Source organism: Xyrauchen texanus, chromosome 39 (genome assembly GCF_025860055.1).
Source record: "Xyrauchen texanus isolate HMW12.3.18 chromosome 39, RBS_HiC_50CHRs, whole genome shotgun sequence".
Taxonomy (NCBI): Eukaryota; Metazoa; Chordata; class Actinopteri; order Cypriniformes; family Catostomidae; genus Xyrauchen; species Xyrauchen texanus.
This window is the reverse complement of record NC_068314.1, coordinates 24,795,753-24,822,767: the sequence shown is the minus strand read 5'-3', so window position 1 is coordinate 24,822,767 and position 27,015 is coordinate 24,795,753. Positions and strand designations below refer to the sequence as shown.

General features: G+C 37.3%; 1 pseudogene; it reads right to left on the bottom strand.

Moving 5' to 3' along the window:
- Window positions 1-583: 583 nt before the first annotated feature.
- Window positions 584-25,516, bottom strand: LOC127632705 (S-adenosylmethionine mitochondrial carrier protein-like; annotated as a pseudogene).
- Between the last annotated feature and the right edge of the window lie 1,499 nt (window positions 25,517-27,015).

Below are 27,015 nucleotides of genomic sequence, written 5' to 3'. Positions count from 1 at the left end.
AGTGCAAGTGCCTCACTGTAACAGACTTTTTCTTTTTGTTTTGTTTTTTTAAGAAAAGGATGGACATGTTGAATAATATTTTTTAATAATCTTATGCCACAAATGCTGTCGACTGAACTTAGCTTGTATTGAACCCCGAATATTCCTTTAGGAGCAAACTTGATGAATCATGATTTCTCCGTAAAGTATTACCTTGAATACCTAGGCCACTTCATATATTTAATAACTGGTGATATCAATGTTACAACATAAAATGCCACATAAGCGCATAATTATAAAAACACTTTTTAATTGCATGTTAAGGGATTCATGTAGACTTCCATACATTCATTGCAAAAATGACATGATCTGTGGTGCAAAAGAATTGCAATTCAGGCAGTTAAACTCGATACGTTTTGCACTGATGACCAGGAATGCAAACCGTCGTGTTATGTGATCTTTTTATCCAGGCACCAGGTGTCTTATTTGTGGCGTGACAAATCTCCCTCTCGTCTGCAAAGCTGGTTTGTGGCAGACAATTTTTGCAGCTTCTCGTTGCACAAATAGATCTGTTCCATGGAGATGGTGTTTATAAAAATGTACTTCACACTTTCTCATATGCTCCGAGAAAAATAAAGCATCCCATGCTGATGAATGTCGCTAGAGGTATGCTGCCAGCGAACAGACTTCAAACATGATGAAACAGCACAGACTGTTAGAAAGAATACAATTTTATGGCATTAGCAATGTATGCAATTTGTCTACCAATAATCTGCCGTATGTATCTGGCAAAGAGGAAGTAGATGCACTTTGTCCTGCATTGCATAAATTGACTCCGGTCCTCTAATCTGATTGGATAAGTGGTGTTCTAAGAGAGCTGATATTTAGTATAACAGCACTGGGACACTTCACTGTTTATTATAAATTGTTTGCGTTTGCGACGATCCAGACAAGCTGCGAGTCTGCGTGATGCTCAATGAATGCGTTTACATCTTCTTACACTGATAATGCTGAAAGAGCTGTCAATCTGTACGGTCATGTATAACGTCTTTCCTTTATCGAGGTAAGGTCATAAATAGTTTAATCATAAACAGTTGACCCTAGTTACTAAGATATTAAAGGGTCAGTTCACCCAAAAATTCTCTCATCATTTACTCACCCTTATGCCATCCCAGATGTAACTTCCTTTCATCTCCTGAACTCAATTGAAGATTTCTAGAAGAATATTTCAGCTCTGTAGGCTTGCAAATTGGTCTGAATCGATTTGTGATTCAGTCTAGTTTGTTTCGACCACTCTCTCATGGAGTAGTGTCATGAAAGCTACACACCTGCGGTATAATAATATGAAAAAATAATTGCTTCTCTCAAAGTCACCAGAACTGAACGGTTTGGGGTTGTTTTAAAAAAACATGGACCATGCCCCAGAACTCCCTAGATATAAGGGTATACTTTTGAACAGATTTCGGTGTGTACCCACAGATAAAATACTGCAGGTGCCCATGCCTATGCTGATATTCAGATCAATCATATTCATATTGATCATATTGCTTAATTACAGTATATGCATATGTAAAATATATTTTTTTCAACTAGATTCTCATACTTGCAAAATCAGTTTGTATTTGATTTTGGTAGATGAAATTTACAGTGCAACATAAAATAAAACATTAAGCATGCCCCATTAAACATGTATTCACTATTTCTAAGCTGACATTGTGTTGTTTGACAGATTATGGTACATTTGAGGAGAAATGTGCAGTGTAGGGGTTGTTGATGTTGGAGAGGTTAGAGGATGCGACAGGCCATGAAAGTGCTGTATTCTCCTAAGGCTCTTTTCCACGCAGCTGTTTTTGGTATAAGCACTGGCCACTGGGGGCCTCTCCGCATGACTGATGGCCAGATAACATCCACACACGTCCCTGAAAGCTTCCAGACCCACCCCCACCCCTGCTCCAATAAAACTGCTTTCTATTTAGTCCTCTCTCACTCTTTTTTACTTTCTTGCTCAATAACCCTCATTCTTCCTTCTTTCTCTTATTTTCAACCTTCCATTAGATCCATGGAAGGCACTAGACATTTTGGAGCCTTGCCCGAAAGATTCATTTCGAGCTTGGAGTCCCTTCTAATGAGCTAATCAGTAGAATTAGGTGTGTTAGATAAGAGAGCCATCCCAAATGTGCAGTGCTGGAGTCTTCCAGGAACATTGAGAAACAATGTTGAAAAAAAAATTGATATCACAGGGGATACTGATATTTTAGATCATAAGGGTTCAAGTTGATAAAACGTTGGGAGACCCCTAAACCAACTGATTCAGGATCAGCCTGATCAAGCCTCTGTAGTGTGTAACACCTGTGGGGGATAATGGTGGTCACAAAGCGGGGGAGGCTGGGTGGTTCTAAAATTAGAAATAAGGTCACAAGTGGTGTAACCACTAATACATCAGTTTTGTCAACTGCAAAGCTGTACAAGGTGCCAAGCATGTCAGGGATCTTATGACTATTCCAGTGATTCTTAGAACTCGTCGTTTCAGCATGCTTCCGCTGGAATCATGTGTTTTACCGAGAGTTGCTATGTCGAGTGAGCATGTGGATCTATGAGCAAACGCGCTCATCCTGGAACAAATTAGCAAGGATGCATTCTGTCAGTTAGCCTGTACAGCGTGAGGCTGGTATTTCAGTCTAGGAGGAAATGTGAAACCTTGTATGCTTGCTTTGTGTCAGATCTGACCTTTTCGTCTGGAATGGAAACCACAATTATGCATCAAAGCTTTCATTTCCTATACAACTTTGTGAAATGATCCTGAATTTACTGATGCACAGTATTTTCAGTGTTAACATTTCAATTCAAAAGGTTGATATAATACATTGGTATATGTTGTAAAATATACATAAGTAGCCAGAAAACAAGAATTGTATGTTGCAATGTGGATGCCTGGGTGTTCTAGGTGGTTGCGTATAGGCCCGAGTCAAAGAGAGCCCAACCCACACTCTCTATAGCTCTCTATATCTTAACACTACAAAGTTGGCACAGAAGCTGCATCTGAAGTGGCATTTAAATGTATTTATTCAGACTGATTATTGCTACTTAGAGCTGGCATAAATGCAGTTACACAGCAATTACAATAGCATAAATAATGTTATGTGATTCATGTTTTTAATATGAAAGTATTAATATGAACAATGAAATATTCAATTAATTAAATTGTACTTTTAAATCTGAAATGAAATTATGAAATATATGCAGATTTACATCTCTCACACACACACACACACACACACACACACACACACACACAATATATATACAGTATATGAAGATTTTAAATGTCATGACAACAACAAAGTTCTAGTATGCTCTAATGCTGCATTTCATTTACACATCAAAACTGCCTTTGATACTTGGGGCTAAAGGGAGTCAGAGCAGGCATAATTTAGTCTGGCTTTTATGTGGCATTGCATCTTTACACAGAATTTTGAGCAGGCACAAAGCAGCCTTAACTCAGCTGTGTAAAGACAATGATGCTCTGGTATCTAGATATGACTAGAATTAGAATTTCATTCTAATTCTATGACATTTTTAGCCTTCAACCCCCGTGCAGGACGGGACTCAACTGGTGGTGGTGGGGTGGTGGAGGTTGCCGTGTTAGCACACTGAAACAGCAGTGTGATAGATTGTGAGCAGACTTCTAAAGCAACAGCTTACATGTGATTGGCTGGGAATTACCCAGCTAATGGTGCGATGATGTACAGCTGCTAGTCTTCCCGCCAGAACTACGCTGCACTTACATTACCAGGAAAACTCATTCTGACTTGTCCCTCCTTTTCTTTAAAAAAAGCAAAAATCTGGGTTACAGTGAGGCACTTACAACAGAAGTGAATGGGGGCCAATATTTTATGTTAAAATCCTCACTTTTTCAAAAGTATAGCCACACGACAAAAACAATATCCATGATAACATTAATTTAGTGTGATAAAGTCACTTACTAACCTTTTCTGTATAAATGTATAGCCAATTTTACAACGTACATGACAATGTAATGTCAACAAACCCTAAAACCTTAAAATGACTGTAAAAATTACATATGAAGCTCATTTACTGCTCAAATAATACATTTTATTTTAACAGAAGAATCAATGTAAGTGTTTTAAAAAATGTAAAAAGACTTTAAAATGTCTGCCTCCAAAAATTGTCCACATTCACTTCCATTGCTTGATTTTTCTTTTTATAAAGGAGGGAGAATTATTATTATTTTTTAGTGGTAATCAACATTATGACACAAATGCTGTCGATTAAACGTAACTTGTATTGAACCCAAAATATTCCTTTATCCTTGAGCGACCCCGCATTAACATCTGTGGACGTTGTATTTTGGCTTCACTATATGCATTGCATAATATAAAATAAATAAAAACCGGCTGGATATTATTTATTTCATGGATTATTACTGGATTATTATTAGTTATTTTGAATCATTTTCAACTATAACACATATGTGGGTCATTGCGCTTCATTTGAATATAAATTGTTATATTTTATTTTGTTATCACTGTTCAATACGGTTCTATTCATTAACATTAGTAAATGCATTCCTACATATTTACTATGCATTTTCACATTGAGAATAAATGTATTCATGTTGCTTTCAGGGGCTTTACATGGAGTTAGGATGAAAATAAAGTGCATTTTCAACTATTCTGAGACTAGTGCAGACACACAGCACACTGGAAGTTCAGTAATTCACTAAGAAGGGATCAAGGATGCATCCTATAGCTTTCTATGCAGAAAGTGCATTAACTTCTAAAATCCGACCAAAAGTTAGAAAGTTAATTTTTTGCTTGTTTATTATGTGCTACTAGTTACAAATCAAAAAGGGAAATGGAAAATGCACATAGCAGTCACATGGGATTGACCCCTAACCCCAAGTATGAGCAATTGCAAGCACCACTAATAAAAGTACTTGCTGACTTCATTGTTATGCATTTCATAATCTACTATTTTGCAACCACAAACCAACCCCACCTGCTACAGTTGTCACAGTGAGAGATACAGAGCTCACTGATTCATTGTGACATCATCACCATGACCAGTCATGATAGCCAGCAAGTTAGTCAGTGGCTGGGTCTAATAAAACCGCTATTAATGGCTATATAAATACTGCACACTTCCCAGATGTTCACAAGATTTTAGATCAGAGACATGGACTTGAACAGAAGTAGGTTGTACATCACTGCAAAACTCCAAAGGAAGTAGCTGTTCCACTCTAATCTACCAAAGCTCTAATTGATATCAGTGCAACTGGAATTCTAACATTACTTTGCGCAGGGTACTACTTGTCAAGCCTACTTGTTTGTGGTGGACATGGTAGTGGTTTAGTAGCACTTCAATGCATGGAGTAGGGTTAGCTCACAGACGCAATGCTGCCTTGATTGCTGCTGTTTTGGTTGCTGTGCAGAGCTCTGACACACATGGAAGCACTTTCTGGCTTCACTAGTCTGCACTTGGAGCCATTACAGTAATCACAGCTTTAGAGCCAGGCAATTTGTAGAAGGCATGCAGCGGTGAATCTACCAGAGTTGTTGCCCCTTATGCAAGCATGGCTGAGCCCCCTTTTACAGCTCTGTGAGTTCCACATATTCCAATCAAGGCAGAGATTTTAGGAATTTCTTGCATTTGAGGTTGCAGAGTGTACTGCGAATTACGAAGTGAAGAGAAAACAGAACTAAATGTGCATTTCCTGAAAAATGAAAGTGCTTTCAATGCAAGTTGCAACCAAAGAATAGTGTTAAATGTTTACAAAAAGCTTTGGTTCTGTGTAAATATAAATGCTGCATCAGAGCATCCTGTTGTCATGACACTCAGCATGCGTCTTGTTTTCTTTCGATGCGCATGATTATCATTATATAATAACACTGTTATTGCACTGTAAAGTCTCTACGGTTGAACAGATGCAAGGCAAGACCAATCACAATATAGGATGCAAATAAATGCAAGATAGATAACCAAAATAATTAGTTAACTGAAAAACTTGAATTTTCTCATTCACCCTCATGCCATCTCAACTCTTGTGAAGCTTTTTGCTTAACACGTATTTTAACAGTATTTTCGTTTTTTTTTATCACCCAAGGAAATTGTACCGCTTCAGTATACATGGATTAAACCACTTGAGTCATCTGGATTTCTTTTAATCTGCCTTTATGTCCTTTTCTGAGCTTGAAAGTTTTGGATCTCACTGACTTGTACTGTTTAGACAAAAACAGCTGTGACATCTTTCAAAAAATCTTTGTTTGTGTTTCACAGAACAAATTAACACGAGATTGAGACAATATGAGGGCGAGTAAAGGATGAGAGAATTATACTTTTTGGGTGAACTATTCCTTTAAGTGATTCAGCTGTTTTATGCAACTGTTCTACAAACAAGAAATGCCTCTCAAATATCTTATATTTAGACACAATAGGGTTTAAAAACACTATTAAAAAGTTTGAGCCAAGCTATGGGGCAAGAAAAGCTGTGGTGATAAAGGAGACATATTTACAAATGGTCACTAAGTGGATGGGAATAATAATAAAAAAACTGGAATAAATGAAGGAGAAATGCATGGTTTTACTTCAGTAATCTCAGGTCTAATACATCATAATTCATACTCACCCAGCTATTCCTCGACTCTTCCACACAAAACCAGAAGGATGTTTCCACTGGCTGTGCTCGTCCCAGCCTGACAAAGAGAGATAAAATACAGTCATGGTGGACGATCTGTCTTACGCTTCCTGTCAAACATGTGCATACACAGTGTGTTTTGTCTTCCTCATGATTCTGATATATCCCTGATTTACTCTACCATCTACACCTGTTCCACAGAATCATCTTTAAAACAACTATCTATTTCAGGGATTTATGAAAGATAGTTAACAAAACAACAGCCTAGAATCCCCACACAGGAATGCCTTTAAAGGGGTCATGATATGAGGAATCCATTTTTCCTTGATCTTTTTACATTTAAGAGGTCATTGTAATATAAAAACATACTGTAAGTTTCAGAACTGAAAACTCCCTCCTTAAAGGGATAGTTAACCCAAAAATGAAAATTCTCTCATTATATACTCACCCTCATGATATCCCAGGTGTGTATGGCTTTCTTTCTTCACCAGAACACATTTGAAGAAAAATAGAAAAATGTCTTAGCTCAGTGGTTCCTTAAACTGCAAGTGAATAGAGATTTCTCTTTTTAAGCTCCAAAAATCACAGACAGTCAGCATTAACATCATCGATACAACAATGAATGTCTTATAAAGACTTTCGGTGAGAAAAAAATATCTTATTTTTTAAATATTTTAACAATAATCCAATGTGAGGGTAAGCACAAGAGGGTGGAGTCCAAGCAGTCTCTAGTGTGATGTATTCGCGTTGCCATGATACTGACGTAATCTCATGTTCTCCACTTGGTTGAGAGTGATTTGTGATAAGCACACAAATGCACCATTGTAAGTAAAGAAATAGATAACTACAGATCTAAACCAAAATCAACCAAGCTACTGTACAGCATTCCTCCTTCTCACATGTAAACAGCGCTGCTCTTCTGGCTGTGACTCATGTGCCTCAGTTCACGCATGTTTCAAATGCCAATGCGATTACATCATGTGCGTTTTGCTCCTGACCAGAAGCATGATTCAGAGTTAAAAAAAAAAAAGTACTTAAATAAGTACTTTAGAAGACATTAATTTAACAGCTGGTGCTATTATGCTGACTGTCTAGGATTTTTGGAGCTTCAAAAGAGAAATCACCATCCACTTGCATTTTAAGGACCTACTGAGCTATGGTATATTTCTATTTTTCTTCAAACATGTTCTGGTGAAGAAAGTAATGAAGGTGAGTAAATAATGAGAGAATTTTCATCTTTTAATAGAAAAAGATTGAGAAATGGTTTGTTAGGAATTCGTGGAACTTGTGACGTCACAAGGACTAAATACATCTGCATATGACTGCCTGTTCAGCAAAACAGCCCTGCCCACTGGTGCTCAGTCATACTCATAAAGGTGAAGAGGAGAGACATGGGCCTGTCATGGGAGATTCATCTACACCAAAGGGGACTTACACAGGACATGTGCTTATCTGGATTTAAATGTTTTTCTACATAAAAATGCACTAGATAAATGGCTTTAACATTATCATGCATCTCGCAATGCTTTTAAAATACACAATGTCAAGTTATAACTCTAAAAAGGAGACCTCCATTCTGTTTCATCTTGCCGTTTACTGCCTTGCTGTTTTGAAGGCATCCTTGACCATTTTTGCACCCATCTGTACTATTGTTAATGGTTGGTCTTATGTAAACATGCACAAGATGGACGTTTTGATGCATTTCCGGTGATGTGAGCCGCATTTTAATAGCGGTACAAGTGCAACTTTTAAAAACGTGCTTCATTCTGCTGCTGCCGCTGACTGGGAGAAACACATGTCGTTCTGTGTAAACAAACAAGGAAGACGTGAGATGTGAAGAACAGCGTCTCCACTTTGGCCTGTTGAAAACGATTGAAGCGCCCAAAATTACCATGGATTGTATAACATTTGTGTTTTCAGAGCATTTCAGTGTGGATTGTATGTGTTTTTGGGCTCATATCAGCATGGATTGCTTTTGAATCAGTCACAATATTATTAAAGCTTTGCAAAGAAACTGTTCTTGAAAGATTCGGAAGTTAAAACACTATTGGACCAGAAAACCGTGAGTAACCAGTTTCATTCATGAATGTTTCAAATGCCATGGCTGTTTGGTAGTTGCTGTGCTGGAGTGAACAGTTTGACACATTCAGGTGAAGTGTGTTTGGTGTAAGTTATGTGTTAACCCTGAAATGTAGTTTTATAAATTATAATGTGAAGCTTGTTCATTTTCTTCTGTTTGAGTTTCAAATATAGCTGTATTTGAGGGGCTGTACGAAGTTAGCCAATCAGAACAGTGACTATTTACAATGAAGTCTTAAAGGGCCAGATAGCTTAAAATCAAGTGTTTCAGACAGAGGGCCAGAGACAGGGTGGAAAATGATCTTATATTATTAAATTATGGTGCAAAAAAACTTTACTAAAATTATAAGCAGACCTTAGGGAAGATAATAAAATTATTTAAAAAAAAAAATAGTATGCCATGACCCATTTAAAAGAGCACCAATTCTCTTTTTCAAGGTTGTTAGCGGATTGGTTTTTCGAAGCATTCTTTCTCAATTGGTCCTTTCTCTTTAGGTAATCCCAGACTGACTCAATGATGTTGAGATCCGGGCTCCGCTGGAGACAAAACATCTGTTGCAGGACACCTTATTCTATTTCAATTCTATTATATTTGCAAAAGGAATGTTTTGATATCTAAATACATTATATATAAATGTATATTTCCTAATAACACACTAAATCAGAAGTTATAAAATACCCATCTTAAGACAAATGTTTTTGTGAAACATCTAATGTGCCTCAGACTTTTGCAGAGTAGCCTACTGTATATGAATTTTAGTATAGTGTACTCCTAAAACTTGAAGCAAAAAAAAAAAACTCTAGTAGATATGCACATTTAAAATGTACTTTTTCTTTTGACAATATGGTCCAAAACTATTCATGACTCGTCTTCTAAACTTGGACATTAACAACTGTGTTTCATATAAAATGCTCTTTAGAATGAGAATGATCCAGAGAAAGTCTTAAATACCACTTGTCACAGACAATAGCCAAAGCAAGTTATGGGCTGTCTCATTCCTACAGACAGAGCAAGACGGTTTGATTGCTTTATATTTAAACTGGGGTAATCAAATTTTCGAGTTTTAGAATTGATCAATTGCCTGTACATTGAGCATCCCAGTACACATTTATTGCAGTTCTCCACAGTGCTTGAAAAACAGCCGAGTGCCTATTCGCCAGAATATACACACACTACAGCAGACCTGTCTTAACACAACGTCTCTATTTCTCTATTTTTTGAGACCTCCATTGCCAAAACACATCACACTCCTGAGGAGACGGGTGCAAAAAGAGATCCCTTACCAAAGATACATTTTGTTACTTACTTTGTTACTCACTATAAAAGTACCATACCTTTTAAAGGGGCACGCACTCTATCTTTTTTACACAGAAATGTACTTTTCATGATAGTCAAGGTTTCTTTCATTAAAACCAGTTGCATTTTTTTTACATGATCATTTTACAACCTCTCTCTCTGACCATTATAATTAAACAAGCTATTTAAATAAGCTCTGTTATGATCTGCTAACCTCGGCGTACTAGCGTAATTACGCTGCCACTCATCAGAGCTAAACAAATTGATAAATACTGTATTATATGTACATGTGGGATGTCATATTTTAATGTTCATGGTTTTAATATGACATACATGATGATTTCGGAATTACCCGTTTTTGCAGCTTAGTTTTCATAAATGGTGTAGGTGGACTTGGAAGGAAGCTTTGCGAATCGATGTAACAACATGATCACATGGGAAGTCTTTTTTTTTCAGAGTGTTCTGGTACCCTAGGATTGGCCAAAATATGCTGTGACTGGAAGCACATTGCGTCTGCATCTTAGGAGACCTGGGTTCGGATCCCACACTGAAACCAGAAAGTAATCTCGTTCACATAGTGACAAGCATGATTCGGTGGTTGCTATCCCTCTTACATTACATTTTTACTCCACTGATGATTAGGTTTGGGGTTTGGGTTGGGAGGTAGTTAATAAAATGTGCAGTTCTTTTAGCTACATTATATCCTGTACATTTGAAAACAACTTGCTTCACGACTTGCTTTTGGCGCACCACCGTGGACATTTCACCCAGAAAATGGAGCTCACGTGTGCCCATACGCCAACAACACTTAATATTTTGGCCACAGGGGGTTGTGTTTCAAATTTTGTAAGCAAAGACAAAAGTTAGCTAAAAGAAATTCAACGTACGGTTTCCAATTTCACTGTGAGATTAGTCTGGATGTAAACGGTAGTATTGTGGTACTCAAGTCTCAAAATATTGTTATTATTGAAATGGTTGTACCATACAGCATAATTATTGTTGTCTGTGAGGTAGCTTCTATTATCTGCTCTGCCAAAACTTTATGTTCAAAGATATGTCAGCAATAAAAAATACAATAAAAAGTCCAACATCTTTTCAAAATGTGCCTTTCACCCACTTTACACCATACAAAACTTCACAGCTTGTTGGTGTGCTTGAATTTCCTTCAAAAATGTGCTGCATATCTAGAAATTAGATATGCAGCACAGTTCAGGGGTCTCTTAGCAGTTCGCAAGAATCTGTGCTCCAAACAAACTCAGGTCCTTGCTTTTAAAATGCATTACTAAGGCCATTCTCAGACCATTTATTGTTTTAATCATGCTTTCCCCTATTAAGGATTCAAAGGCTAAAAATTTCCCTACAGTTCGTTCAATGTCTATGTCTACAAGAGATACCAAGTCTGTAGCCTGGAGCTCTGAAGCTCAGTTCCACTCCAGTCCATAAACAAGTGGAAATTACTCTTGAATATCCAAATGCCTTCTGTCATCTAACATGCACATCCACAGGACTGGTCTGTTTTGAGTCTCAACTGGCCAGCGGACAGAGAGAGGGAGTGCATTTGTGAGTCAGTAGCGTCCCTGCCTGACCTTGCAGTTGGATCAAGCTGTGTGTCTACAAAGAGTTTTTCTTTCTTTCTTTTCTCTCTCTCTCTCTCTCTCTCTTTTTCTCTCTCCAGTTCATTTTGTCTACATTAGGGCCTTTTGTTTGTTCACCTTACCCTTCATCTGGGAGGCATCAGAAGACAGCAGATTTAAACAACAGTCTCAAAGTCTCACCTTAGCCAACATTATCCAAGTCTCCGCCACATCCAGCGGAGTCGTGACGACCTGGTACTGCACCTGGAAAAAGACGTATTATGTGTTTGCATTCACGCAAACACAAACAAGCACTAGTTACAGTATTAATTGTATTATAATTACCACCGAGTATAAAAAGTAAATATGTGACATGACACAATACACATGACGCACTGATCAATGGAAAACGAGCAAATGCGGATTGATAGCCTGGCACTGTCACACACGCATAAACACTCATGTTCATTTATAAACTTGCTTTGCTTAAATGAGAACAAAAAGAGGTTCGCTCTCTCTTTGTTAAAAATTATCAGACAAACAACAGTATCAAGCTTAGACACTTTCTGATAATTTGTATGCCCTTCCCAATGCAAGAATAAACAGCTATATTCGCCATCAGGTCTGATATCACTTGACTTATTAAAATGTCCCCCTGAACACAGGTGATTTGTCCTTAAAGGAATGTTCTGGGTTTATATCAAGCTTTATTTGTGCCCTAATTTCAAAAATCAAACGTAAAACCTGGGTTAAGGTATTTCAGAGGGGTTAAAAGAGAAATATAAATTTTTTTGTTAAAGTACTTTTATTAATTCTTCAGCACAAACAATTGATGTTATCTGAACTGTAAAGTTGTCTTAATCATCCTTATAGTGTGGGGACTACTCTTTAAGGCATCTGGTTATGCATTAACAATATAATTCTCATGGACATGCACTTGTGTTCAGTCTGCCTTATTTTATAATTGTTGGTTTATGTGCATATGCACCAGATGGATGCTTTTGGCAGTTGCGCCATATCTTGCCATTTTCTTGAGCGTTTTGTGTTATTAACACTGTGTTTCACAGTTTTAAAAAAGTTTCAAATAGTTAAACTTTTGACAGATGATCAATGTCAGTTTTAAAACAGTAGACCAATCGGATGAATTTAGGGGCGGGATAAACAACTCAATAGTTTTGAGCTTGCATTTTAGCAAAGCTTTATGGGACTTGATGCGCCTATAAACAAGCCTTCTGTTTAATTCCAATTCAGTCTGTCTAGCTGTCTGTGAATGCCTTCTAAATAAAAGTCAAAGTCAAAGTAAAGGGGAGATTGACTGAGCAGGGAACATAATTTATCGTAAAAAAGGACTTAAATATTGATCTGTTTCTCACACATACCTATCATATCATATCTGAAGATATAGATTTATAGTTGTCTGGAGTTTTATGTTCCCCTTATGTGGATTTTTGAGCTTCAAAATTTTGGCACCCATTTACTTGTATTGTTTGGACCTACAGAGCTGAAATATTCTTCTAAAAATCTTCCCTTGTCTTCATCAGATGAAAGTCATAAACTTCTGGGATGACATGAGATCAAGTAAATGGTTAGAGAATTTTCAATTTGGGTGAACTATTCCTTTTAGTGAGTTTTCTTTTTCAAGCCAACAACTGTCATGATGGAGCAACAGTTTACAGAGACTATTGCTGAGCAAGAAAGGTAAAGCAAATATATTTAGAGCAACCAGAATCATAACACATCCAGTTTAATGGCACAGACATTTTAAGGTAACTATTTCCCCCCTTGTGTACTGAGGTTTGTTCCTGCCACGGTAATGCAAGAAAACATGTTAAGTATGTAAGTATGCCTTTAGTCTGCCAATGAAATGTGAAGTATTTCACTTTTCTCATCAAATATTGATAAATGTGATTACTTCTGCACAAAGAGATTAAATAGTAAACATATTATGCGATTAGTTTGATTGTATGTTTTAATTGATTAACGGCCCTATTTAGTGTGTTTTTGTAAGGCTCCCTTTGTAAGTGCATTCTAGCACACGGTTTTTGCTTGTTTTAAACTGAGGCAAGAGTCACATTTATTGTATTGGTAATCAACAGCATGTCACAGATGCTGTCAATAGAGCTAAAGTTGTATTGAACCCAAAACATTCCTAAAAAAAAAAAAAAAAAAAGAGGAAACACTGATGAAGAGTGAGGGTGAAAAAACTGTTGAGGTTTGCAACTGTGTCAGTGATGGCAAGCAAACGGCACCATCAGAGATACGTTTCATAATTCACATTTGTTTTCATGATGTTTCAAAATGATTCTAACAACTGCAATTGTAAAGCAGTAAATCTGTGCCAAAGAAGCGCATGTACACACACAATTCAATTCCATGATTAGTGGCCAGGTGATGTGGCCAGCAACAGGATGTTCTTTCCCCAGTGGACGAAGTGTCCTTGTTCCGCCATACTGTCCATGCAGTCCCAATACCTAGTAAAAACCATGGTGAGTTATGACCCTTGGCTGAGATGCTTTCCAGAATGTGGGGTGACTGGGAAGTCAGACAGCTGCAAAGGTCCCTAGGCCATATTTGCAGTCCCTTAAAAGCCTAGACATAGTTAGACTGGATCTAGTTTAGACCTAGCAAACTCAATGAATGCTGACAACGGCTATGAAAGTTACAGAGAGTTTGATGTATTGGCAATATAAGGTCAACCTCCTCTCTTTATTGACTCTCCAGTAGGGCTGGGCAATATAATATATTGAAAATTCATATTATTCGCAACAATTTTCAGCTGACATTTAACATTTTTCAACAATTAATGTCACAATGATTTTATAATTGACTAATGAATATGACATGACACATTTTTTTTTTAATTTTCATCAAGGGGCCTGGGTAGCTCAGAGAGTATTGATGCTGACTACCGTACCTGGAGTCGTGAGTTCAAATCCAGGGCATGCTGAGTGACTCCAGCCAGGTCTCCTAAGCAACAAAATTGGCCCAGTTGCTAGGGAGGACAGAGTCACATGGGGTAACCTCGTGGTCGCTATAATGTGTGGTTCTCGCTCTCAGAATAGTGTGAAGCCTCCACACGTGCTACGTCTCCGTGGTGAAGCACTTAACAAGCCACATGATAAGATGCGTGGATTGACGGTCTCAGATGCGTAGGCAACTGAGATTCGTCCTCACAACCCGGATTGAGGCGAGTCACTACGCCACCACGAGGACTTCGAGCACTTTGGGAATTGGGCATTCTAAATTGGGGAGAAAAAATATATATTTTTGGCAAAAGACTAAAACTATGACAAAAACACAACTGTAAAAATGAATACTGTTTACTATATATCAAATCAAATCACTTTATTGTCACACTACTGTGTACACAAGTGCAACAGTAGGTGAAAGTCTTATGTGCTTGTTGTATATATATATATATATTTGTATTGGTACAGATAAAATAAAATGATTCGATATTCTTGTGTTTTTTTTAGTGAAAAAACCGTGTTGACAATTGTTTTTTACTGTATTTTACTTGTTACATTTCAATTTTGAATCCAATTGACTGCAACAGCTATTTGGTTGAAATCATGGTTCCTCTGATAAAGACAAAAATCACCCTTTTTAGCCATTTTAGACCAAATACAGTACATTAATATCAAGATATATATTGAATATCGTAAAAGGGCTAAATAATATAACTTGTTTAGCTGTATCACCAAGCCCCACTTTCCACCTCTTATTGGTTGTTTCTGTCCCTCTCTGTCAGTGTACACCTGCTGGAGAACAACCTGGTGTGAGAATCTTGACCTGTGTGGAATTAAACAGGAATGTGGCTGGGTAAAGTCTGGATATCCCTGGTGTTGGACCTCATGCCAATTTCCTATCTCTTTTGCCTTCTCTCTCTCTTTCCCAGACCTCTGTGCTGAGGCTAATCCAACACACCTGCAACAGCTCCACACACTGCAGCCTGCCAAGAGTCCAGCCATTTCCCCTTCCTTCTCCACCACACGGCCTACAGAGAGACAAAAGGAAAGAGAGAATTGGGGATTATTACATTTATTAAGACACATTTTAAAAACAATCCAAAGCCCTTGGGTTTGCATGTGTGGGAACTAAACAGAACATCAATGTTAATGTCCACATTTCCAATATGACATGTCATGGTTTAATTTCCCCTTTAAGGAACAGTGACAAAGTCTGAGAGAAAGAAGCCTAAAACATCCCAGAACTCCACAGCTCAGCAAAACGCTGTCCTAGATATTGTACACATATGCAGCACTGTCAAGTCCTGGAAAACACATTGTCTTACATGGTTCAGAGGTTTCCAAGAAGTGACTGGAAAATGATATTAAGCTTTGATGAGAGCTGCAGATGGAAGATTATAATGAGTCCAGCATTTCTACATTGTGCAAAGGGGAGATCCTGGTGCTAACAAAGATATTGTTAAACCGAGCCAAAATTAAGTTGCCTTACTGTCTAACTAGGCAGCTGCGTTATAAGGCAGCATCCAAACTGAAATGGAACATCATGACTGATTTGGAGTGCTATTCATGGGCAGCAACTCAACCACACAAAAAGTGCCCCACAAAAAGCACTTCTCATGTGAAGCGCACAGGAGACTCTACACACACTACGGTGCAAAAGTCGTATTCAGGAAGTAAAAGTCACAATCATTTTCTCCATAGGTGAATACATTTTTAATGATAACGTATAAACCTTCAAAGAGAAATACACCATGAGCTCCAAGGTTGTTAATCGATGGTATATGCCTCTGTTGAAGCTTTCAGTCTGCATTAATTCAGCTTCATTGTTTAAAAATTGTGTTTAATAACAGAATTACAGGTGAGGAAATACACTACCCATGATCCTGAAAGGAAATGATACACCAATCAGAGAATCGCTCCCAAAAAAGCAAGTCAAATGAGCCCAGCAACATCCGCCCACTCCCAGAACGCATTGTGAATGACGCAATCAATTAGGTCTCCTTTCGCCTTAAACTAATTACATATTTGTATATATCTAAATATTTTGCTATAAGCTTCAAATGTATATACTCAATACTCAAAAATAAACCTAATATAAACAGTTTAATATATTTCCATTATTTTTTATTTGATTACATAATTCGCAATGCTTCATAGGATTGCAGTTCTTGCACTCTTGAAAGATGATAAGTACACAGGATTTTATAAAATCCCTATGGAAAAAATGAATGGGAAAACACAACCGTAACCAAGATGGCAGAAAAAGTGTGTGGTACTGCTGCAATCCGTTGATTTGAATGAAGTTTGATGTTAGCATGTTGCTAAGCTAACAATGTCTAAAATAACAAGCACGAGATAGCACACATAAATATTGGGTAAAATAGTTGAATAAGATTTTTGAAGTTTTTTTTATGGATGAAATATAAATATACAGTATATATCATCAGCATTTCCCTCATCTCATTCGCTACCTTGAATGAAACCTTTCAAGAAATCAATGCATTACATTATTGCCTCATATACTAAGGATATATGCTATACTGCCTTAGCATTTGGCCAAAATGAAGTACCTTGGACACCAGCCTAATGTTGCTGCCAACATTTTAGAATAACCATTGAGTTGAGAGCAAACATATGATGCCTTAAATGCTGATTAAGTAGGCAGCTCACTAGGTATTGGAAGTGAGCTATTGTGTGGAAGACTTATGTATGCAGCAACAGGTGCGATCTGGAGCCTCAGGAAGGACAGGTTTGACAGGATCTCAATTACACAATTAGTGTTAAGTTTAGGAGAGCAAAATTTTGTTTTGAGTTGAGAGGGTTTAAAGAGGTGAAGTAGGAGGGAAGGAATGTGGTAAATTAAATCTGATGTGTCATTTTGTTATGTTAAAATTCTTTCTTGTATCCCAGCTTAACATACAGAGTCAACTAACGTAAGCCATTTGTAGATGATTTCGTTCAAAAGTCTAACGCTGTGTTCATTTAAACATTGGCTCAACCAATAGGGTGAGTTTTGGGGTGGGGAGTATCTGTTTGTACAATCATTGGAAGATGAGGGAGTTATCTGGAATCTGTTTGACAACAGCGATTATTTTAAAAATTCTGTTTGGTGATGCAAGTGATGCAGCAATTAAACACATCAGCTTTAAAGAGAATTGTATGTGTTTGTATAATTTCAGTGTGCACTGATAGTGATTTTATGTTTGCTGGTTGTGTGTTACACTGGTGTTGTTTTTGTTGGTAATATTAAGCAGCCAGGCCACAGATAATTGCTGGAGCTCTCCTATGGCCACAGATCAGGAGCATCTGATGGCTAACCATGGAAAAACAATTGAAAAACAGCATGAAATAATTATGAAGTTATCCCCTCCAACTCTGTGCACAAGTACACACACAAACTTTGTCTTCATCGGAACATCATGTGTGTTTCATTAGCTGCCAGATTAAGAGGGAGTCTTTGTTTTGAAGATCAAAGAACTCTGGAGCACATCCATTCATCCCTGTCATACATTTTTAGAATTACATATAACAATTGCATACATTAAAACTAAAACTAAACCACAAGAGCAATTAAGAATGCTAATACAAATCACAAAAATGTGAAAGTGATATTATATTTTGCATTAAGATAATGAATCCAACATTTAGGGCCTTTCATATTTTTTGCAATGTAACTATTGGCAGGACACTTAACCCTCTTGTGGTGTTCGGGTCATTTTAGACTCATTTTAATTTTGTTTCTTCAATAAAAATTGTATCCTTTATCTGAGTGCTACTATTGTCAAATGAAAATAAATAAATCAGACACAAAGCAGACCACAATCCCACATAAATGAAGGGGTAAGACTAGAAAACATCTTCACACACACACACACACACACACACACACATGTTGTGTTTCCATGTTTTATGGGGACTTTCCATAGACATAATGGTTTTTATACTGTACAAACTTTATATTCTATCCCCTAAACCTAACCCTACCCCTAAACCTAACCCTCACAGAAAACTTTCTGCATTTTTACATTTTCAAAAAACATAATTTAGTATGATTTATAAGCTGTTTTCCTCATGGGGACCGACAAAATGTCCCCACAAGGTCAAAAATTTCGGGTTTTACTATCCTTATGGGGACATTTGGTCCCCACAAAGTGATAAATACACGCTCACACACACACACACACACACACACACACACACACGCACACACGCACACACACACACACACACAGAGAGTTGTTTGATTATATTAGTGATCTCTTATTGACTTACACTGATTTCATACCAGGCTAATGATATTTTCTATTTCCAAACTCTACTCCTAAACCTAACCATCACACACACATGTGCACATCACTAGATTTGAAGATCAACAAATCTGACCTATTTAAGAGGTTCTTTTTCTTCAATTTTGAGGGCATTTGGCCTTTACAAGTGTAGACAAACCTGTCTATATATACCAAGCATACCACATAGGTCGAAGTCTGAGTCTGACCCCTGTGTGACAAAGTTTATGCTGGAATTTTGATAATTGATATAAATGACAGGTAACAAAATAGTTTCTCTGTCTTTTCATGGTAGCACAATCAGATTTAACTGAGGCAACATGTTCAGATTTAACAGCATATTGGAGCATCTTTGCAAAATCTGACACTTCAACACAAGTGGTTTAGAAAAAAACAAATAATATATATATTTTTTTAAATATAATGTCTAAACATATATCCAATGCGTAAACCTGTGATAATATCAAAAAATGACATTTGTTACAACATTGGCTTATAGAGATCAGCCAATGCAATGAGCACAGAATCTATCTATTGGCCATGGTTGTTATTTCATTTAATTTTTTTTTTTTTATTATTCCAGCAGATGCCACTAGACTTGAGACCCCCAACGCATGACAAACGTTGATGAATTGACATGGTTTTTACTGAAGTGAAGATAACATCAAATGTGTAATAATTATATAATATAGTAATTTAGAGCTAAATAAGTTCTAAATACCATAAAACCCCACCAACAAATAAACACCTTAAATGTTTTTACTTGTAGATTTAGTTGTACATATCTTTAAAAAAGAAAAGAAAAAAAGACTGTGAACACCATGCATGTGACTCACAAACACCGCACAAGGGTTAAGCATATTTTATACCATAATTCCCATTATTCTCATTACCTGAATGCATTTAGACATTTTACTTTTACTATTCCCATTATTTACAATTATTTTTTAAATATTGCCATAAAGTATTTTTTTTACTGTATGGAACCTTATTTAGAAGCATAAATCTACATTGTATTTTTTTACAAGCCAAAATTAATTTTTGTGGTAATCAAGTCCAAATCAACAATTGTGGTAATCAAATCAAGTTTATTTGTATTTGGCCTTTCACAACACACATCGTTTCAAAGCAGCTGTACAGAACATCATGCATTAACAGGAAATTGAACCGTAATATCTCTATTGTCTTATAGTCATCATTGTGCAGTTTGATTAAATACGATTGAAGAGTGTATAAAAATAAGTATTTAAATAATAACTGTATTTAGAAACCCAAGCAAGCCAAAGGCGACTGTGGCAAGGAACACAAAACTCAAAAAGATGTTGGTTAATGGAGAAAAATAACCTTGGGAGAAACCAGACTCACTGTGGAGGCCAGTTCCCCTCTGGCTAACATCATGAATATAATGCCAATATTACTTTGTGCAGTGCAAGACATGGTTTAAAATTATTAAACTAAGTAAGTGTTAAAACAAAGATTGTAAGAACTTCAAGATTAATGACTAATGTTTTTGATGTTCATCCTGGATTAACTGCAGAAGTTCATACTAACTACATACTAACAACTAACTGCATTATCCTTTGTTAGTTGGCTGATGAAGTCTTATGTTGGCAATTTATTGATAGTCTATGTATTCCATTTTAAGAGTGAAGTCCATCATTAAACCGAGGTCATGCAGGCCAAGATCAGTGAGGTGCTTTGCATTTCAACTGGCCGGTAATTTCGGTGAGGTCTATCCAAAGTCCAAGGTTCAGGAAATGACATATGAAGTATTCCATGTTTTATGATTGGAGTTGGCATCAGTTCATCCTCTGAGGTCCATCATAATAGACTGAAATAATGTCTGGCTGGCACTGGCTGCACTCTGTCGTCATCGCTCAGAGACACGTAGCAGTGGAGTCCGACCGATGGTGGCTGGAGTCTCTATTTCCACATACCTTACAATTACCTATCACCAAGGCTCTTTCAACATGATTCTCAGAGGGTGCATCACTGAGTGGGGAGAATTGAATGGAAACCCTAACAGGAACGGCAGAGTGGTGTCACTTTGCTGATCGAGTATGCTGTCAAGACGTCACCCAAACGCCCTGCTGCGGGGACCTGTAACCAAAGTGTGTGTTTTGCTCACTGTTCTACCCGCATCCGAAACAGTATCTACTGGCTTCTCTTTCTCACTGACCTCCACTAACATTCGTAGATGCGGACCTCTAACACTTGAATCTTCTCCATCAGTCTGACTAATTCCTTACAATTATCACATGTGAATCCCTCACTGCTGACAAAAGAAGCTATAGTAAACATGTGACATGTAATGCAGGAAGCAATAATGAGTGGATGCCATGACTTACCGCAACTGTTTGTTGTTCCTGAGCAGCGAGGGTTTGAGATGGATGTGAATCCCACACGCAATTGTTTGTTGTTACATTCGTTCTTGATACGCAGTGCTTTGAGATCGATGCAATAATCCGTGTAACTCAAGAGGAGAAAATGGGTGTTGAAAAATGCACGCATTTGAATCATGATAAGAGAATAATACAGGGGGAAACCTGATGCGTGCTGAAAAATGGCAGATATGAAAAGATGAAAACAGATAGATAAGTGATGGTAAAAAAGCTAGCAGGCTACAAACACAGACTCGCATCAATATTATGCCACAAATACTTTCGATTGAGCTTAACTTGAATTGAACGCGGAATACTCCCTTAATTATGCAAAATGGTCTACAAGATAGGTCAATAAGTTAATTCTGATTCTGATAAAAAAAAAAAGAAGCAGACAAACTAAAATCGTGGACGACTGGCATATGCGAGTCTGGTAAAACAGTGAAGTATCAATTTTACTTGCTATCACTAAGCTATGTCACCTAGCAGTGTGCTGGGCTGGCAAAAAAACATACTTGTGTGACGCACGCAAAAGAAAAGGTTGTTTGATTGCATATTTATCTGACCTTTATGACACAACCATTATGGTGTTTCTACACTAGAGGGCACACAAAATTGTTTTGCGAGTGAGAAATACATGAATTGGTTTGAATGCATTTTATACTGTGATGAAATTAAAAGAACAGTAAATCTGTGAATTTTATTCACGTACCCCCATTGTCACGTTCCTCCAGGAGTACGCCTACCCCAGTTTGAGAAAAACTGACCTAGAACATTCTTGAAATCAATTTAAAAGTATTTATGTACAAGCATGTACCTCTTTCTAAACTAAGACTTCTCATGAAACACTTGCACTTAATCAAGGAAATAAGTTTGATTCATTGACACGTAAACGTTCGAGTTGAGTGTGCGCGGTGGGAAATAAATGGCCGGGTGATGTAATGATACAGCTGCTCAGAGGTTTTGTAACAGAGCAACACAGAGTTTAGGGGATTGCTGATAGATAAACTTTGGGAATTGTGGAATCCACTGGAGAGAACACATGGTTTGGTGCGGCCTGCCATTCAGATGCCAGGGCTTAAGTTGTTTTTGGTGTGAATGACTTGAGAGGTGGTTTGGCGAAACTTCATGTTTGGTTTCCTGACATGAAATGCTTGCCAGGTTTGTAGATCGGGTTATGTTTTGGATTCTGTGTGGCCCACTGTAGCAATGCAGCAGCCGTTGTGCTTGACATGTGATCAAAAACCCATACACTCAGCTATAAAGATGTCAAAATATACATTTTTGCAGTGTTTTATTTTTTCCTGAAGTTTAATTATGTTAATAAAGGTTTCTTGTGCCACAATTCATCGTAATTTAGTTTTACATGACTATTTCCATCCTCTCAACATTTTTAGAAGAATATTTCAGTTCTGTTGGTCCTCACAATGCAAGTGAATAGTGACCAGAACTCAGAAGATCCAAAAAGGACATAAAGGCAGCATAAAAGTAATCCATAAGATTCCAGTAGATAAATCCATATCTCCAGTAGATATATGATAGGTGAGAGTGAGAAACAAATCAATATTTAAGTCCTTTTGTACTTTAAAACTTCAATTTAAAATTTTTCAATTTCACTTCCACGTTCAGCCACCTACAGCATGAGGCTGACCAAATGTGGAGGTTTAGAGTAAAACAGTGACTTAAATTTTGATCTGTTTATACCCCTCACCAATCAAATCTCTTATGAAGACTACTGGAGTCGTATGGATTACTTTTATGCTGCCTTTATGTACTTTTTGGATCTTCTGAATTCTGGTCACCATTCACTTGCGTTGTGAGGACCAACAGAATTGAAATATTCTTCTCAAAATCTTAATTTGTGTTCAGCAAAAGAAAGAAATTCAGACACATCTGGGATAGCATGAGGGTGAGAAAATTATGAGAGCATTTCTATTTTTGGGCAAACTATTCCTTTAAAAGAAAAATGTCACCCCAAAATAGAAATGTTATCTTCATTCACTCACCCCATGTTATTCTGACCACACATTATAATACTGCTTCAAAATGCACATAAAGCACCATTAAGTACCATAAAATTAGTCGATGTGACTCCTGCAAATCTTCTGGAGATGTACAGCCCGAAACTCATCGTTGTTTTTGGTATACAAAAACGGAGTGTAACATAATTTAGAACCAAATGTTTTTGAGTTCATTGCGGTGGTTTGTAACAGCACGCCAGTGCAAACTTTCAGGAAAACTTCATAGCGGCTGCTAAACACCTTCTTACTGACATTGGTCCACATCATGGGTGTGACCTGAAGCTCAGTCAACATGAACACACTGCTATGAGTTGTAAGCAAGCAGTTGCAAACTTACCTAGATCTGTATGATTGTTTGCATAGAAACACTCTCCAAGAATGAGATTTTTTGGTTTAATTGGTCTGCAAAAGAAAAAACATCTACTCAAGTGCTGTCTGTAGTCGAAACCCATTCACAAAGCTGCCCAAAGTGAGCTATGCCTCATTTATCATTCTGTATTCTGTCCATTAATACTCTTTTATACACCCATATTTGCAGTAGTATCAGTGTCATCAATTACAATAAAAGAGTGTAATCATTAATCAGCTAAATGAATGCAGAATGTCATCATCATCGAGTGGTAAAAACAGCTTATTTTACTGAACTTGTGTGAACTCTAATAATAGAATGAGGCATGAAGTCATTGATAAGACATTTTAATATCCCTTTATTTAAGGTTTTACATGTAGTTTTGCACATTCATATTATTTAAATGCTCCTCTAAATGCCTCCTACAGCGGTGTTGTTGGTGTCTGAATGTTTGCATACTGTATATCATTGCTCAGCTTTTTTTAACTTAGTTTGTGCTCTATTCAAAGAACAAAGACGAATTTCTGCATGAGTATGCCAGGGCCTTAAGTCATTGTTTAGTATAAATCACCATCAACTTTCATTGTATGGCAAAAGAACAGCTCGGACATTCTGCCTAAGGTGCCAATTTTTGTTTCACGGAAGACAGAAATTAATATGTGGTTGGAACGACATTAAGGAAAGTAAATAATGACAAAAGTTAACTTTTTAAGGTACCCAGTCCTTTAAGACTATGTTACCCAAATGCTTTTTATGATTTACTGGCCTCAGCGTACCGGTGTGGGCAGTCATACGTTATTGTGGTCATAGTTGTGATGTCATAACCAAATACATTTCAGAATAATCCACTTTTGCACCTGAAATATTGTGTTGTGAATGTCAGGGTATGTCTACATATTCTTAAGTCTTTTATTTCTAAAGAACAAAAAAAATATGTCCACTTTCAGGTATAATTTTTCAAAACTAGTGCCAGTCTAAAGCACAATTCATTCCTTGCAGTAATTCTTGACTATGTAAAATGTGGTAAGATACAGCACTGTTTTTATGCCACTTGGCAAAACTTGTTTACATGGTAATTTAAAACTGAATGAAGGTTTATAAGAATAAGGAATTCTTGGAATGCTCAATGAAGCATAAGCAGCTGTATAAAATTAACACTAGCATCCGATGCTATTGACTCATCTATGCTTTCATGCTTTTCAAAGCCATGTACTTTTGAAAGAGAGAGTTTAGCAAAGATGCCGGAGAGGGTGAAAAAATAAAAGCATGAAGAAGTGAGAGAATGCCTTTGAACGTGTCACAAAGAGCAGGCCATGAATGGCTCTCCTTATTAAGGGTGAGAATCGTGGTTAACGCTCACCCACAGCTGCACGTGCTATTGTCCTCCGAAGCCTCTCCTTCTTTGCTGCGATCTGGTCGCTAGGCCAAGAGTGTAAATGGAATTTTCTGCTCTTGCCCTGGAGACATGATGTCACCCTGACAAACTGGGCCTTTTTTGAAGAAAAATCACTTTTATGTGGCCCAGACCAGACAATGAAGAGCGAAATAGACAGCTGGCCAAGATTTAAGGCTCGCGAGAAATTACGATTCCGTTTAAGCACCACCAGTGAAGGAAACCAATAAAACGGCGTCACTTTGAGAGTAACTAAAGAGAGCCAGCAAGTGATATCTGGGTGAAGAGGTTTTATTCCTTTATTAGCGAAGCATTATGTGGCCAAATTTGAATGGAATGAGAGGAAGTCAAAGAGTAAAGAAAGTGGATTAATACCTTCAAGTACTCCCAGAGAGGAAACTACACCAGCGAGAACGGAATCTGAAATTGAAACAAAAGGTGAACCCATTAAGTATATGCGACTTTAATTGAACTGTATAGGCCTACTGGCAAAGTCAAAAGCAGTAAAGTCTTACCACATGCTCAATGCACATAATTAAACTTTGAGCTAAAGGCATAGTTCACCAAAACATGAAATTATTGTCATAATTTACTCCACCCTCCCCACTCTTGTCATTCCAAACCTGTATACTGCTACAAGAGGTTATTAAGCTACAAATAGGTTTACAATTGTTATGTGAAGATCAAACATAAATTTAATTTGATACCCACTGAAAATTTTAATGACATGGCATTTTATAATTCTGTGAGCAGAGGTAAGCTTTGGGGGAGGACAAGATTATCCATAAATAATAACTTACATTTTCATCTGTTCCTCACACAAACCTATTGTATGGCTTCACAAAACTTGTCATTTGCACTCAGTGACCACTTTATTAGGAACACATGTACACCTAGGCCTACTTATTCATGTGATTATCTAATCATCCAATCATGTGGCAGCAGTACAATGCATAAAATCATGCAGATACAGGTCAGGAGTTTCAGATAATGTTCACATCAACCATCAGAATGGAGAATATTGTTTATCTCAATGATTTCGACCATGGCATGATTGTTTGGCTTGAGTATTTCTGAAACTACTGATCTCCTGGGAGTTTCACGCACAACAGTCTCTATAATTTACTCAGCATAGTGCCAAAAACATCCAGTGAGCTGCAGTTCTGCAAACAAAGACACCTTGTTGGTCAACGGAGTATGGCCAACTGATTTAAGCTGACAGAAATTCTACAGTAACTCAGATAACGCACGCAGCACAATAGTAATGAGCAGAATAGCATCTCAATGCACAACATGTTGAACCTTTTGACCGATGCGCTACAACAGCAGAAGACCATGTCCGGTTCCACTTCTGTCAGCCAAGAACAGAAAGCTGAGGTTTTTGGGTTTGGGTTGGGTTGTCACAAGGGCAATATATGACCACATTTGGACTATTGCTTCTAGATTTTGTATAGTTACAAACCCAGTCCTTCTAATGTGACAGATACAAACAATTGTTGTTGCTAAAGCGAATTGACAATAAAAATAAAAATAATAATAATAATAATAAAAATAAGTATTTAGAATATAGCCAAAATATTGCAATGCTGATGTTCACTAGGAAAAAAATAATAATGAATGAACAACACTCTGAGCACTTGGTAAAATAAAATGGATGACTTGTGGAAACATGTTAAACCACAAGCATTGGCCATTTATCTCATGTGTCAGACTGTATTAATACTGATGTCTGTAAGTCTGGAAGTGTGAGTTATAAAACGGTGAGAGAGAGATGATAAATAAATGAAGAGTCTGTGGTCAGAGAGAGAGAGATAGAGAGAAAAAGAGAGAGAGGTGGCAGAAACAGCACTTTGGACGCACCAAGTCAGGCAAAACCGAGCTGAAAGCGAGGAAATCAATGTCACTGCTGAACAGCGGGCTGAAAAAATCAAAAATCCTGTGGCTGACTGTATTGTTATACAAGAGAAAGAAAGAGAGAGAAAGAGAGAGAGAGAGAGAGAGAGAGAGAGAGAGAGAGAGAGAGAGAGAGAGA